The sequence below is a fragment of the Garra rufa genome, chromosome 17 (assembly GCF_049309525.1).
Source record: "Garra rufa chromosome 17, GarRuf1.0, whole genome shotgun sequence".
Classification (NCBI taxonomy): Eukaryota; Metazoa; Chordata; class Actinopteri; order Cypriniformes; family Cyprinidae; genus Garra; species Garra rufa.
The window spans coordinates 8,281,699-8,299,779 of record NC_133377.1 but is presented as its reverse complement, the minus strand read 5'-3'; positions in this window follow the sequence as shown (position 1 = coordinate 8,299,779).

The following is an 18,081-nucleotide window of genomic DNA, read 5'->3' as shown; positions in this document are numbered from 1 at the left end:
ACGAAAGTCACGTGACCTGTTTTACAGAATACACAAGTAATTCTAAAATTAAAGAGACAGTTCAGTCAGAAACTAAAATGGTGTCATTATTTGCCATTATGTCATTCTAAAACTCTACAACATTCTTTCTTTTTTGCAACACAAAATATATTTGAGATAATGTTGGTAGCCAAACAGTTTTAGTTCCATTGATTTTATTGTATTGATAAAAAGAAACACAAAGAGATTTTTTCAAAAGAGCTTTTTCGTATTCCACAGACAAAATAAACTTATATAGGATTGGAAATGACATGAGGGTGATTAAAAGACCTTTTGGAGTTTGTTGGAGTTTTTCAATGACACATTCTTCCATTTTTCCCTTTTATCCTCACTAATGTTAAACTTCTGACAATGTCCTTGTATCTTTATGCAGAAGTGCATCACACTGATAACAGAGTGAGTGAGTTGGTGGAGTGCCTTTTTAGTGAGCTCTGGAGACCTTGAACACTCTGGCCCCTATAGACCTCCTTAATTGATTTCCCTCAGCACTTTTCATGCTTGAATGCTTCTCGCAGAGAGGGACCTTTTTATACTTACAGATAAATACTAGCTAACCAGAAAAAACCTCATGTCAGTTTTTTACCTTCCTTGCAAGAATTGAAACGAGAAACACAGGTCATGATGAGGTCTATTTGCAGGGTGTTTATGGTTGCTAGGCTGCGTTTAGGTAACATGATTACATTGGGTGGGATGAGATTGAATAAGACAGTCCCATAAAGTACACGACTGGTCTGCGAACAGACATTTGTCTAGAAATCAAATCAGGGTTTTTTTGTTTTTTTTTTGCAATCACCTTCAAATCAAATAAACAAATAACAAACACAATTAAATCTGGCATTTACATCCATTGACCAGTCACCAACTTCCCATTGCAAGAATAAAGCCATCAGTTACTGTTGACTTGATGCAGAGCTCCGTCATGAACCATCAGAATAAATTAGATAATTTCATTAAAACCTGAGAAATTGTTTGTATAATAGATTCATGTCATTCTCTTGTGTTGAACAGGATGTTTAATTTCTGTACTGAAATTAATGATTTCATATGCCATTTTAATGGAACGTCTCAGGGGAATGTAACAATTTCTTCAACACATTTGGAATAATTGACGACGAGGTGTTCGTTCGCATCGCGGCTGCGTCACCACCTCGGGAGTGAATTGTTTTCTAATAATTCAAGTTAATTATTCGCAAGACATTTATTCAGATGTTGTATTTCAAGACATTGAGAGAGAAAGAGAGAGAGAAAACAATGCGAACAATTAAACTGTTCGGCAGCAGCGTCTCTAGAGTGTTTTCATGATGTTTCATTAATTGGCCATATTGGCGACGCTGAAGCTAAACAATGCCATTGAACCGGACTGAACTTGCATATTTTGCTGATTATTACTGTTGAAATTAGTCAATTATTGTCATGTTTTGGGCTGTACTAATCGGTCGGACCAGGGAAAAAAAAACCTATAGACTATAGACTAACAAAAGTTATCCAAAATCAAGAAGAGTGCAAAAAACTGTCTGAGGAACAAAAGGCGTTTGTGGTTGGCCAAACTGAACCAAGATTTCCAAGGCAAAAATCTTGACAACATTTGTGTTTGTTCTATTCATTTCCCATCATGTAGGTGAAATATTAGGCCAATATCTTAATTAATACTGCTTGTACATATCTGTACCACCTATTAAAGGGATCATATGATGTTGCTAAAAGAGTATTATTTTGTGTATTTGTTGTAATGCAATGTGTTTATGCAGTTTGAGGTTCAAAAAACATATTATTTTCCACATACTGTACATTATTGTTGCTCCTCTCTGCCCCGCCTTTCTGAAATGCTTCGATTTGTACATTGTACGATTGGCCAGCTATCCGCTGCGTTGTGATTGGCTGAATACCTCAAGCATATGATGGAAATGTTACGCCCCTTACATGCAGTTTCTAGGCGCGGTATGACAAAAACAATAAAACTCATTATAAATGGGGCATTTGTTGCATCAAGTGGGGACATAACTACTGATTATAATGTCTCATACTCTTTTTACGCGTTGCGCCCCATCGTGTAAACATAACACCATGCCTGCATTTGCGATCGTAGAACGAGAAACAACAAGCACTACTCTACACTGCTTAAAACTCACCTTAGAATGGTCAGTACTGAATTCTTTAAATATGAAAACGTACTTACATGCCGTCAGTCAGAAGTGCAGACTGTCCTTAACCCTTTGTGTACAGCTGGCATTGTAAACTGCTCTCCCAGGTTCAGGAAACAGTCCTCCGTTAAATGCGCATCACCCACTCAAATATTTGTGTTGTACTGTTCCGGAACAGTGTTGTAAATATAACTTAACCACTGATTTCTAGTTGTATCCTCGTTTGGAACGCCAAATAAAGTACTTTCGCTTTTGCAATGTCTCCACAACATGGCAGCTACAGCTGGTAATAGTTAGGCTTTCTTTCCATACACATAAGGGCGGTGTTATGTTAATCTACTCACCCTGTGACGTGTTTAAGTGGAGGCATGTTTGAAAGAGCCATTTTAGGGAGGTGTGGCTGAGTCTTAACTTTTATAATAAATATCTATTTGGTTTTGAGGCTTTAAGCTTTGTAACTTTACAGATCTTATATATGTGTCACGGGCGGGCACTAATCCAAACACTTTATCGGCTTTGGGGAGCAAACCAACCTCTTCAATTATGACACCAGAACACTCTTTATCAGAAGTCACTTTATTTTTCACAAATTTAAAAGCAAGAGGTCAAACAGTTTTGTTTACGTAGCATTCAATAAAACAATTTTGAATGGATAAAGGGGGATAAGCTATTTCACCCCACAATATACTTCTATAACCTTAACATTGAAAACTCAAGTAAAATTGTTTACATAGCATTCAATAAAACTGAGCTTGATTAAACCGAGAAGGACAATGGCCTAAATAATGACCACACAACAAGAACCACTCTTGGATAGGCTAAAGAGAGTTATCTTGGAAGAGGAACCACAGTCTTAGATTGAAACCCACAAAAGAAAATCTAAGTTGCACACACTCCAAAATCAAAATAATCACGCAAATGCAATGTGAACACACACAATTTCCCACACCGTACACACTACACACTTAAGTTTCTGTGGTTCCCAATTTTAGTTAACTTTCTCAGTTGTTTTTACCACAACCAAAATATGGAAGAAAAACCTTTAAATACATTACATCAGATAATAAACGCCACAAAGTTAAAGATGCTATTGATGACTCTGATAACACTTATTAAAACTCACTTCATCCGTGGTGACATACGGCACAGTTCACAGTTCAAGTCACGATCTTCAAAGCGGCTTTTCTCATATGCACGTGCAGGTCCGCTTATAACCAAACAGTCCGCATCCAAACGTTTCCAGCGACGATCTTTCCACCTTAACTCAGACTCTCATCCAGCAGCCCGACCTTTCTGTTGCAACGACAACGTAATCAATTCTCCACGAACACAGCAAGGAATGTGAAGGAGAGAGAGGTAGGAAACACTTAACTGACTGGGGGAGCGAATTACTCGCCCCTCCCTGTAGAAACACTGGCGTCCTCGATTTCCTCGTGCTCGAAGCAGATCGCAGCACCCTCCAAATCGTTTGCGGTCCACTACAACGACAACGCAATCAATTCCTCGTCGACACACTCGTCTGTTTACAGAGGAATAAAGAATGCGCACTTAACTGGCCGGGGGGGGCAAATGACTCGCCCCTCCCTGTAGACAATCACGGCGTTTCTCCAATTCTCTCGTACTAGGATCCACCGGTCGCGCTCGTGCACCACTCAGCTCTTCCGCACTTCCGTGGGCTGTCTCCTTCCGTCTGTCTCTCCAACTGGAACAAAGAACTCGTTCCACCTCTCCTCCCGCTGCGCCGTTCGGTTGATGCAAACTGCGTCTCCCCGTCCTCCACCACGTTCATCTAAAAAAACAGAAAAGCACAACCCAAACCCGCCCCCAACTTCCCCGAGCCAATGATTTGTTTGATCTTATTATCTTATTTTCCTTTTATTTGTCACCCCCCATCCACTATTTCTTGTGAAATTAGTAACCCCGTGACACCCCCCCCACACTAATGGTTATTAAACCCTACTACCGCTTACTCCCATTCCCCATACCTGTGTGGTGGTTGCCCTCTGTTTAACCTTTGGGACCGCCTCACTTCTTGATCTGGGAGAGCCCCCTCCCGTAGTCCAGGGTTTGCAGGACCCTGAATACAGCCCCATCCTATCAACTCAGGTGAAGAAGTCTCTAATGGGTTATCGTGCTCTTGTGTCACCTCTAGATAATGCAGGCATGGTCGAAGAAGATTCCTATGGACCACCCGCTCTGGCCCAGTCCTTCCTTCCGCTCTTATTACATACACAGGTTGATCTTGGTATGGTAAATGTACCACCACATATGGCTGGGGGTCCCACCGATCCCTCAGCTTTCCCCTTCCTCGTCTCCGACGATCTCTCACTAGTACCAGTTCTCCTGGCAACAGAGGGCAGTCACGTGCAGTCCGATCATACAACAATTTGTTCTTCTCCGCAGCTCGTTGCAAGTTCTGGCCAACTTTTCGGTAAGCATCAGTTAACAATTTATGATGTTCGTGCACCAACTCTTGAACACTACCCACCCCGCCTCGATTGAAAGTCCCCAATGCTAGGTCCACTGGGAGGCAGACATGTCGGCCAAACATTAGATAAGTAGGAGCGTATCCAGTTGAACTGTGTACAGAGTTACTGTATGCGTGTGTTAAAAAGCAAAGTCGACTTGGCCATTGATCTTGAGTTTCCGCATCCAATGTACTCAACAAATTCAATAGGGTCTGGTTAAAACGTTCACAAGTCCCATTCCTTTGAGAATTATATGGGGTGGTATGCGTTTTTCGATACCCATAGATCTCGCATAGTTCTTGCAACAACTTGGACTCAAACCCTGGCCCTTGGTCCGAATGAAATCTCTCAGGGCAACCAAAGGGCTGAATTATACAGTTCCACAGCACTCGGGCAGTTGTTACTGCTGTCTGGTCTGGAGTGGGTATAGCCCAAGCAAATTTAGTAAAAATATCAGTCATAACAAAAATGTTCTGATACTGGTCCATCGGTCGACTCAATGATAAAAAGTCTAATGCCACGATTTGCAAAGGTGCCTGGGGGACAAAAACAGTCAATGGGGCCTTAGCGTCAGATTTAGCTTTTCGAAGGACACACCGTGGACAGCCTGCAAGATACTCACGAACCGAAGTCTCCATCCTGGACCAAAAGAAATGTCTCTGAAGTAAAGAAAGAGTTTTCTCAACTCCTTGATGGCCCATCCGACTGTGGTAGGCCTCTAACAAGTTCTGCCTTTGAGTCTGGGGAACAACAATCTGTTGTACTATCTCTTGCATTCTTGGGTCCTGTCTGCAACGACAGAGTACTCCCTCCTTCAAACACAGCCGATCCCACTGACCCAACAACTTCTGTACATCTTTAGGCTGGGCCAGTCGTTCCACTCTCAAAGGCAAACTTCCTGCCTCCACGTAACTCCATACTCTCCTCAAAACTGCATCTTGTCTTTGTACATCTTGCCAATGTTGTGGATCCCATCTTGGATCTAACTGCATCTATTATACTTGCCAATAACCACTAGCAAGGTCTAAAGTTGAATACCACTCTGCTCGAGTCAAACTGGTTAAGGAGTCCTCTACTCTTGGGAGGGGAAATGCATCCTTTTTAGTCACATTATTTAATTTGCGATAGTCTACACAAAATCGCCAAGCCCCACTCTTCTTCTGGACTAACACTATAGGTGCGGCCCACGGGCTACAACTTTCTCTAATAATTCCCCCTTCCAACATACCTTGCAGTAATCCACGAATCTCTTTATATAGGGACGGGGGAACCGGCCTACACCGCTCACGGATAGGTGCTGCATCTGCTGTGGGGATCTGATGTTTTACTACCGATGTACATCCATAGTCTTCCACATAGGCAGCAAACACATGCTGCCATTTGCACAAGAAATGTTCAAGGTGTTCCCTCTGACTATCATCTAACCCTTCCCCTCCCATCGATGCTACCTTCAAATACTCTGGAAGCTCTCCCTGAAAATCAATTGTGCTCTTTTCAGCCTGTATTACCCTCACTTCTACAACCCCACCTCCTGTCTCTACAAAAGTAAGGTCCTGTTGCCCTTGGATTTGGTGCGAGTCTATAATAAACACTTCAGCCAATTTCTGATTGCGGTATAACGTTACTGGGATAGACGTCAAATTTCGTACCCGCACTGGAATTCGTCCATGCCGAACTACTGAAAGAGAGCGTGCAACTTCTATTTTAGAAAGTTCAGCATGAGGTTCTACTAAAACATCTTCTCTTTGATACGAAAATCAATTTGGCAATTTAGCCCACACTAGGGCTTCACTCTGGGCTGGAACAGTCACTGCATAACGACAAGCTACTCGTGCTACATCACTTTGGTGTTTTTGAGCTTCTGCAGCTTTAATTCGGCGGCAGTCTGCAAGCACAGTCCCCCAGTCTTGCTTTCGTGGCTTAGCTTGCATTGACAAAGTTCTTTAATGGCTCTGGCACACTTCCTCCCAGCAAGCAGAGATCACATTCATGCCCAGTAAAGCTTGGTTGGTCCCCAGGCACCCATCCTTAACAATAACAATGCCTCGTGCTGGTACAGCTGCTCCTTCCACATCAAAATCTGCAAGAATATATCCCACATATGGAATATCTAATCCATTTGTGGCCCTTAGGGTCAGCCAGGGGACATCTCCTACTTCCCCGACTGGCTTATTCTGAAACAGCTCTCGACACAGGCTCTCAGTGAAAATCGTGACTTGTGAGCCAGTGTCCACCAAACACTGGACAGGTGCACCATCCACTTTTATCTCTACCAGAGGGCATGTTCCTGCAATTGTCTCTCTAAGGGGTACACCAGGGCCTTTCAGGGAAGGTCCGGCTACTTGGCCACAGTAGCTGGCATTCTTAAAAATCCCGCTGAGAATTTTGACGAGCAGGACATTGTCGTCGTATGTGCCCCACTTCTCCACATCCGTTACACACTGGTCTACCTTGAGCATCCCACTTAAATCGATCATTCACAGGCCGGGTAAGGGCCTTCTGATTTCTATTAACTTGGGCCAAAGATGGTTCATCACAAGGATAATTGGTTGATAACTGATTCTGATGCAACTCTTCAAAAAAGGTCTTTGGCATTTCTGTGAACTGTTCTTTTACCTCTTGCATCAACTCACGACGGAACGTCTGCTTCCAATCAGTGGCTGGCTCCACTGCAACATTCTGGGTAAACACAGGTGTAGAGGGGGCCCACAGATCTTGCCTCTCACTCTCTAGCGCCAAAGCCTCCTTCCTCACTTCCTCAAACGTCAGCTGCCGATTCCTCCGGACTTGGGTCCGCAGCTCCTGCTGAATGGGTCCTTCTCGTAGCCCCATCACAAACTGGTCTTTTAACAGCATATCTCCTCCCTCCAAGCCAGTGTCGTCTCGCCGCTCCAGCCTGGAAAACAACTCACGAAGCCTGAGAGAAAAAGCCCTAATAGATTGTCTAGCTTCCTGTCTATAATTAAAAAACTGTGCCCTTAATGCAGCCACTGGGGTGTTATCACCATACAGTCCCTTCAATAACGCAAACAGTTTCTCAGGAGTGTCTCGTTCTTCTGCCGTCACGGCTAAAACCTCCCTTTTTGCTTCTCCCTCTAACACTCCTAAAATAAAATGCAACTGTTGTCCCCCACTTAGTCCTTGGAGGGGTAGCATGTTTTGTACTTGATCTTTCCAAGCACCAAAAGTCACTTCCGAATCAGTCCCACTAAATTTCTGGACCCATGGTCCACCCATAAAAAACGGCATCATCATAACTGGGGCCCGTGGGGCTTGTGGTTCGTCCCCGGGCATAATTGAAGTCTTGGTTGCTCAACCCAAGCTTTGTAAACCCTGCCGACTACGCCAAAAGTTGTCACAGGCGGGCACTAATCCAAACACTTTATCGGCTTTGGGGAGCAAACCAACCTCTTCAATTATGACACCGGAACACTCTTTATCAGAAGTCACTTTATTTTTCACAAATTAAAAGCAAGAGGTCAAACAGTTTTGTTTACGTAGCATTCAATAAAACAATCTTGAATGGATAAAGGGGGATACGCTATTTCACCCCACAATATACTTCTATAACCTTAACATTGAAAACTCAAGTAAAATTGTTCACATAGCATTCAATAAAATTTAGCTTGATTAAACCGAGAAGGACAATGGCCTAAATAATGACCACACAACAAGAACCACTCTTGGATAGGCTAAAGAGAGTTATCTTGGTAGAGGAACCACAGTCTTAGATTGAAACCCACAAAAGAAAATCTAAGTTGCACACACTCCAAAATCAAAATAATCACGCAAATGCAATGTGAACACACACAATTTCCCACACCGTACACACTACACACTTAAGTTTCTGTGGTTCCCAATTTGAGTTAACTTTCTCAGTTGTTTTTACCACAACCAAAATATGGAAGAAAAAACTTTAAATACATTACATCAGATAATAAACGCCACAAAGTTAAAGATGCTATTGATGACTCTGATAACACTTATTAAAACTCACTTCATCCGTGGTGACATATGGCACAGTTCACAGTTCAAGTCACGATCTTCAAAGCGGCTTTTCTCATATGCACATGCAGGTCCACTTATAACCAAACAGTCCGCATCCAAACGTTTCCAGCGATGATCTTTCCACTTTAACTCAGACTCTCATCCAGCAGCCCGACCTTTCTGTTGCAACGACAACGTAATCAATTCTCCACGAACACAGCAAGGAATGTGAAGGAGAGAGAGGTAGGAAACACTTAACTGACTGGGGGAGCGAATTACTCGCCCCTCCCTGTAGAAACACTGGCGTCCTCGATTTCCTCGTGCTCGAAGCAGATCGCAGCACCCTCCAAATCGTTTGCGGTCCACTACAACGACAACGCAATCAATTCCTCGTCGACACACTCGTCTGTTTACAGAGGAGTAAAGAATGCGCACTTAACTGGCCGGGGGGGGCAAATGACTCGCCCCTCCCTGTAGACAATCACGGCGTTTCTCCAATTCTCTCGTACTAGGATCCACCGGTCGCGCTCGTGCACCACTCAGCTCTTCCGCACTTCCGTGGGCTGTCTCCTTCCGTCCGTCTCTCCAACTGGAACAAAGAACTCGTTCCACCTCTCCTCCCGCTGCGCCGTTCGGTTGATGCAAACTGCGTCTCCCCGTCCTCCACCACGTCCATCTAAAAAAACAGAAAAGCACAACCCAAACCCGCCCCCAACTTCCCCGAGCCAATGATTTGTTTGATCTTATTATCTTATTTTCCTTTTATTTGTCACCCCCCATCCACTATTTCTTGTGAAATTAGTCACCCCGTGACATATGCACAAACAGCTTGTTATACTCCAAAGACAAAGGAAAACAAGGAACTGCATCATATGACTCCTTTAACTTTAGTTTGTTAAAATATTCCTGCTTACTAAGTTCTTCTCTATATGCAGCTTCCACATGTTTTTTCCGTGGTGTAGACAACATAAATTAGCAGAACAACATATTCACCGTGCAATCCATGCTGTTGTTTACATCCAAGTATTGCCAATATGGCCGCGCATATGGGTAACTGACCAAACTGTGACATAAGTGCAAACCCTCTATACGTATGTACGTTTGTAAGAGAGAGTGGGAGAAATAGAGTATGCTTTCTATACATAATAAGACATAATTTTGTGGCAAAAAAATTTAAATAATTTGTCATTTATATCCTATTGTTTGCTATATTTATTTGCTTGGTCAGTGCAAACACAGAATGTTCCCCTAATGTTAGTTTTTGGTTCCGTTTATTAGTATTGTTATTATTATTATTATTATTATTATTATTATTATTATTATTATTATTATTATTTATAACCAAGAAATACGTGCCAGGAACATTTTTATTAACCTAAAATAACTTATACAGAACGTTGCCTTAAGGTTATATTTAGGTTATTTTTTCAACCACAAAATAACATTTCCACATTGCAGGGTCTTTTTTTTAATAACATAAAAATAACTTATACAGAATGTTCCCTAATGGTTATTTTTAGGTTATTATTTTTTCATTCTACAGAAATGTCCACTTTAGGTATGGCAAGATGTTTTGAAATCTATTTCTGTCATGACAACCCTCTGAAAAGTTTAGCATTGTAATGGATATGACAATGTTAATGTATTTGGTCTTGGTGGAATAGATCTGCTACACTGCTGCTGCTGCTGAATTGCTGCTGCTGTTGGTTATTGCTGTAGTTGTAGATTATTGCTGCTAAAGCATATGGCGATACGGTGCTGAGTATTTAAGACATACTGCTGCTGTACAGCTAGTATAAAATAACCCGTAGCAGATCTATATAGGTGGAGCTGGGGAAGGTGGAGGGTTTCAGAGGAACTCTGAAAGCGCACTGCGAAATGCCCAAGTGAATGCTACCAGCCATTTAAATAGCTGAAAGCTCATTGGTTGCATATGCAACATGAACCAATCAGCTTGTGTCAAGTCGTATAACTTGATGTAACTAATGTAATGATATCATTAGTTATGTTAACAACCCATCAGCCTGCATCATCTAGAGTTTAAGGGCACAACTAGGTATTTCTTTTTCCTAACATTTGAGACAACATTATTAGATTACCTTTATGAATACACATAAATGACAGCTTTTTAAATCTTCTTTGTGAATTTATTTGCACAGTAACACCAGTGACAATTTTCATGAAAAATGCATTTTACAAAATGGCTGTTGCAAGGTATCACACCACGTTATACAAACCTAAAACCTACTTTCTATTTCCGTTAAGCAAATTTTCCTGCCAAAAACAACCCTTATTAAAATAACATTCTTTCAGAGACAGTGGAAAGGCAGCATAAAAGTTTTGTCAACTTCGGTCGCAAATGCGCGTCACAGCGGATCCACAGTTCAGTTAGGCAATACATGACATAAACCATTCAAAGTAAATAAGAAGCAATAACACTGATGTCCCATGTGAATGCACCATTAGACATTTTTTCAGACTTGAGACAGCGCAGACGCCACGTCACTGTTTCATATGGCATCAAAGTAGCGCAAGACATATCCAATATGTATGTAATATTCATGCTGTTTGCACTTATTCACATTCATCAGCTTGTTTAGGTCTAGCTATTGATAGACTTGCCTCATCTTCTAAACTGTCTGTTGTCATTGGTGACTTAGTTGTCATGGCAATAATGTAAGCACAGCAAATTATGCTGAGAAATCACTGTCAGAAATCACACAATAATCTCATGCCTGTTTCTGTCCTTAAAATAACCTTTCACATTAATGAGGCACATACATTTGAATGGCTTTCCAGCCCCCCATGGACTAATGTCATGAAATGCAAAATTGAAAGTGCAAAGTGCTCATTTTATATAAGCCAACAGGCACATACTGCTACTTCAGTCTCAAGGTGAAAAATGCTTCAGGAAATCCTGTTGACGACATCTTGAATTAAAGGGGGGAGGTGTGGGGGTTATCTAGATGAAATCTGAATCAGAGGCGATGGAGCTGAATAGAGTATGTGGTGAGACTGACAAGCCTGTGGCCATGAGGATCTGTGTATCTGTGGATTATTGTGTCCCGTAATCTGATTTCTGACTGTGGTTGAATCACCGTCCTTGTCTTTCTGCTCACACACCTACACCTAACATTCCCATCCACAAAGAGGCACTGGAATCAAGTATTCTGTTGTATTTAGGGCTGTCAAATAAACATGTTAATTTAGTGTGGCTGATAATAAAAAAAACATTATGCATAACACAAATGCTATTAATCATGCACCCTGACACATGGATAAATTCCATAGGGAAGGGATTTGAAGAGCTATTCAGCTTGAAGTGCCACATTAATTTTAAAGAGATAGTTCACCCAAAAACAAAAAATCTGTCATTAATTACTCACCCTCATGTTATTACAAACCTGTAAGACTAAACAAGTCATAGCATGTCAGTTGTCAAGCTTGGCAGCAGTTGGGAAAATTGGAGAGAAAAAACTTAACTTTTAACAAAGACTATTTAGATGCATTTTAATTAACTCTATGATAGGTTCAGTGAATAATTCAATGACTCACCTTTCATAGAACATTAAAAGGATAGTTTACCCAAAAATTAAAATTCTGTTATTTATTACTCACCCTCGTGTCGTTTCAAACTCATAAGGCCTTTGTTAATCTTCAGAACACAAATTAGATATTTTTGATGAAATCCAAGAGCTTTCTGACCCTGCATAGACAGCAACACAACTACCATGTTCAAGACTCAGAAAGGTAATGGTAAAGGTAAGGAAAACGCTCTTCACTGTGTTTTTGTTTGTGAATGAACTAAACAAACAAGGATCTGGTGATTGACTGAATGAGACAGAGCATGTCATTTCTTAAGCTTAGCAGCAGTTGAGAAAATTGGAGAAAAAACAACCTTTTAATAAAGACTAATTAGATGCATTTTGATTAACTCTATGTTAGGTTAAGTGAATAATTAAATGGCTCACCTTTCATAACAAGTTAAAGGGATAGTTCACCAAAAAATGAGAATTCTGTTATTTATTACTCACCTTCATGTCGTTCCAAATCCCTAAGACCTTCATTCATCTTCAGAACACAAATTAAGATATTTTTGATGAAATCTGAGAGCTTTCTGACCCTGCCTAGACAGCAATGTAACTACAACGTTCAAGACACAGAAAGCTAACGGTAAAAGTAAGGAAAATGCTCTTCGCTGCGTTTTTGTTTGTGAATGAACTAAACAAACAAAGATCTGGTGATTGACTGAATGAGACACAGCATGTCATTTGTTAAGCTTAGCAGCAGTTGAGAAAATTGAAGAAAAAAAACTTTGAATAAAGACTAATTAGATGCATTTTGATTAACTCTATGATAGATTCAGTGAATAATTCAATGGCTCATCTTTCATAGCACATTAAAGGAATAGTTCACCCAAAAATGAAAATTCTGCCATTATTTACTCACCCTCATGTTGTTCCAAACCCATAACACCTTTGTTCATCTTCAAAATACAAATTAAGATATTTTTTTATGAAATCCAAGAGCTTTCTGACCCTGCATAGACAGCAATGCATCTACCACAATCAAGACTCAGAAAGGTAATGGTAAAGGTAAGGAAAATGCTCTTCACTGTGTCTTTGTTTGTGAATTAACTAAACAAACAAAAATCTGGTGATTGACTGAATGAGACACAGCATGCCATTTGTTAAACTTTTAATAAAGACTAATTAGATTCATTTTGATTAACTTTATGTTAGGTTGTGTGAATAATTCAATGACTTATAGCACATCAAAAATATAGTTCAAAATTACAATTCTGTTATCTGTTACTCACCTTCATGTTGTTCCAAACCCATAAGACCTTTTTCATCTTCAGTACATAAAATTAAGATTAATTAATGAAATCCAAGAGCTTTCTGAGACTGCATAGACAGCAACACAACTGACATGTTCAATACCCAGAAAGGTAACAGCAAAGGTAAGGAAAATGCTCTTTACTGTGTTTTCGTTTGTGAATAAACTAAACCTAACAAGGATCTGGTGATTGACTGAATGAGACAGCATGTCATTTGTTAAGCTTAGCAGCAGTTGACAAAAAAAAAATTGAATAAAGACTAATTAGATGCATTTTGATTAACTCTGTTAGGTTGTTAGCTTTTGATGAAATCTGAGAGCTTTCTGACCCTGCATACACAGCAACGCAACAGACTTGTTCAAAGCTTAGAAAGATAGTAAGGACATTGTTAAAATAGTCCATGTGACATCAGTGATAATGTTAAGAAGCTACTAGGGTTTATTTTGCAATAATGATCTCTGATTGTACATTATGCCTTAGTTACGTGAACCACACCAATTCTAACATCCAGACCTTGCCCTTGTATGAAGGTCAAAGCAGATGACATACTCTGACAGGAAGACAGCGAGATCCCTCAGCGGACCATACAGAGACAGGAAGTCACTGTCTATCACGCTTCACCCCCACCTCGGTCACAATTAGGGTCACAGGATCAATCTGATTCTGAAATTTCCCTGCCACAGAAAGCATTTCTAAAATCTGGAGATGGATGAATCTAATCCCTGACGTATCACTTCTAACAGTTATGTAGGGCAGCCTGTTATCTCAAAATACAAGGGACAACACTCACCATAAATCTGTTTAATAGACTGAGCCAGTAACTTTACTTGCTCGGAGACAGGGCTGATGAATTGTTGTCCGCACTCTCCTCTGGTCATTTGCTATATTTGATCCTGAAATGGCTCTGGTTCTTGCTTGCCTGTCATCACAGTGCTCAACACTTCAGAGTCCCATTTAAAGGGATAGTTTAGCCAAAAATGAAAATTCTGTCATTAATTACTCAACACAAATTAAGATCTTTTTGATGAAATCCGACAGAAACACAACTGACACATTTAAGACCTAGAAAGGCAGTAAGGACATTGTTAAAATGGTCCATGTGACATAAGTGGTTCAGTTAACAGTATACTAGCCCTGGCTTCCTTTCTATGTAAGTAACATCTGTTCAAGGCTGTTAATGCTGTGTGGTTTGGATTTTGCCACCTCAGCTGCATGGGACGACATATGGGATCAGTCAACTGCCCTCCAGCTAAACTCACCTCTGCCCTCAAAATCCCACAACCGCTTGTGCTACAGCAATGCGGTCACTGCCAGACACAAAACAAACATTTGCAACCTTTGCATTGCATCTCCTTAATGTAAAACTGAGTATTTGGCCAGTGCAAATTCATATTAATTGTTTGACTTTGTTTATCTGTCTGAAAAGAGGATTTCCATTTGTCAGGATAATGACATTTAAGTCTCTGCAAATTTTGGGAGCTGACATTGATAACAGGGAAATTTACTTAACCTTTATTTAACAAGCAAGGTCATTTGAGACTGAACAGCGAGGGCTTGTGTGAAAAAATAAATCTGTTTAATATTATAAGAGACACAATCCATCATTCGAATGTATGGTTTGTAATTTCCTGTAGCCTATGTCCTATCATGGCTAGTGATCTGTTTCTGTTTTAGTGTGTCGGAGTGTGACTAACACCATCTAGTGTGCGCAAAGCACTGGGCATGACAATGTAAATCTATTGCCATTTTGAGTTTCTTACAACATGGACCCCTGCAACCCCTATCAAGACAGACCTGTCACCAGTTTTGAGATTGTGAGTCATGACGCACCAGTTGAGAATTTCTGCTGTACTGTACAGGACATCCTAAGCAAAGATAAATACTGTGGGTTAGATATTACGCTAGTGATCCAGTTAAATACATACATTTTCCATGTCTAAGCAATGTATATTGGGTACAGAATGCAACCACTACTGCTATGTTTTAACTGCTTGTGTACTTAAGATTTCTAAAATATTCTTAATCTGACAAATCAAAGGTGTCAAGGCTTGGAGGGTTAGTATAGGCCTGTTAGCCTCTGCTAGTAGATTGTAACTATACCATCTATTTTCAGTGTTGGGGGTAACGCATCACAAAAACCCCAAGTTACTTAGTTTTTTCGAATAACTGGTAAAGTAACATTACTTTTTAATTTACAAGAAATTATCTGAGTTACTTTTTCAAACAAGTAACCCCAGTTATTAACTGTAGCTCTATACTAATTGTGAAAATGCATTTACCCATTTAATACTATTTTGTTAACCAATATCTTTGCTGCTAAGCTTCAAAAAGCAAAAGTACTTTAGATAAACTAACATTTGTGCTTCATTATTTTAAATTGCTAACGGGTGTTGAACTTTCTTTTCCTGCATTCTTCTGTATAGACATAAATCTACTTTTTCTTCAGCATGCCTCTTATTCAAATTATCCTTCAAAATAATTTATGCTTTGTTGGAATCGACCACGAAATGACTAAGCTACACCTGTTTTAAGTAGGTAGAGTCAGTAAAGTCAATTTTGAGCAAAACTGAGTTAACATTTTTCTCTTTATAATTATTACTATATTAATCATCACAATATATCAATTATTTTATCTTTGTTATTAAAAATCAGAACAAAGATGCAAATAAAAAGTAGAACAATAATAAGAAAGAACAGTGAATAGTTAAACAGAACAATAGAAAAAGAAATGTGACCCTGGACCACAAAAGTCTTAAGTAGCGCGGGTATATTATCAATGGCCAAAAATACATTGTATGGGTCAAAATTATCTTTTTTTATTTTATGCCAAAAATCATTTGAATATTAAGTAAGGATCATGTTCCATTAAGATATTTTGTAAATTTCCTACCATAAATATAAGGTTTTAGATGACGTATAAATCTAAAAAAAAAAAAAATGTCCCTTATGACTGGTTTTGTGGTCCAGGGTCACATATTTTATCAAAATCAGAGAAAGAAAATAACATGATTTTAAATTGAAAATGAACATTTTTCTTTTATGCCAAAAATCATTAGGATATTAAGTAAAGATCATGTTCCATGAAAATATTTTGTAAATTTCCTAACTTAAATATATCAAAACTTAAATGTTGATTGGTAATTTGCATTGGTAAGAATTTTAAAGAATTTTAAAGGTAATTTTCTCAGTATTCACTATTCTAGTATATTCATTACAAATAAACTGATTATTAAAACTACAAAAGCAGTTCAACCAAGAGCAGCAAGTGATTCCCTCTTTTATTTTATTGGTAGATTAACATTAATGGGACAGACGGCCTGTATATTAAGATACTATAATGCACGGATCTAATACAATGTTACAAATCACTTGTTTTTCCCCAGTTAAACCAAATGTAAACAGTTAACCAAATGTTCACTTAAGACATAAAGGATAATTTTTTGTGAATAAAAAGGGTTTGCACTTCACATCACGTTTTGGTCAGTTACTTGGCGATACTCATATGTTAACAACAGCATGGATTGCATGGTTAATGTACAACTGAATACATTGTTCTGCTAATTTATGCTGTCTGAACCATAAAAAAATGTGTGGAAGCTGTTAAATCATATAGAGAAGAATTTAGCAGGAAGGGGTGCAATATTTTGGCTAAAGTTAATAGGTGGTAAAGATACATACGAGCAGTATTAATTAAGATATTAGCCTAATATTTCACCTACCTGACTGGAAATGATGAGAACAAACACAAAATGTTATCAAGATTCTTGCCCTGGAAATCCTATTTGGCCAACCACAAATGCCTTTTGTTCCTCAGACAGTTTTCTGCACTCTTCTCCTTGGTTTGTTATATCTTTTGGCAGGCTATAGTACTCCAAAGTTTTTTCTGGTCTGACTGATTAGTACAGCCCAAAACATGACAATAATTGATCATTTTTAGCAGCAATAATCAGCTAAATTTGTGAGTTTCATTCTGTTCAGTGGCACTGTTTCCGTTCAGTGCCGGTAATATGGCCGATTGATTTTTCTGCACTCTGGAATGATTAGTCTCATGACGTTTAGACCTCAGGTGACTGCCTCAAAACAACCTAGCTGAAAAACTGAAGCAAAGATGGCAGCTTTGAATTCACTTACTTTCTAGAGATCCTGCGACTGCCATTGAGATGAATAGGAATGCTAACAGATAGCTTTCTCCTGGTATAATAGACCTTCCTAGTCCAAAAGCACTCTAATTTTCCTCTTCCTGCATTACAGAGAGCACCATTAGCCAGCGGTTATGTTGTATGAGAAGTCATTACATGGATTTCATGATTATTAATCACTGAAACTAATTTAATGCTCATGTGGACATCATATAGCTCTCTTTGTCAAACGACCATCTTGCAGCACTGAACTCAGACGTCCAGCCCTTTACGGAGGAATCAGGACGCAGCTAGAATTAGATCAGTGGCCCCATGGGTAACACACTGAGAAAGAACCCGCTGTCCTCTACTGCCTGACGCGGTCTGTCTCTGTGTCCTCTCAAAGACCTAAGCGCCAGCCGTGCTCAGAATATTAAAGTATAGTGACTTTGTGGTAGAATGCTAAGATTCAAACTCACATTGTGGTT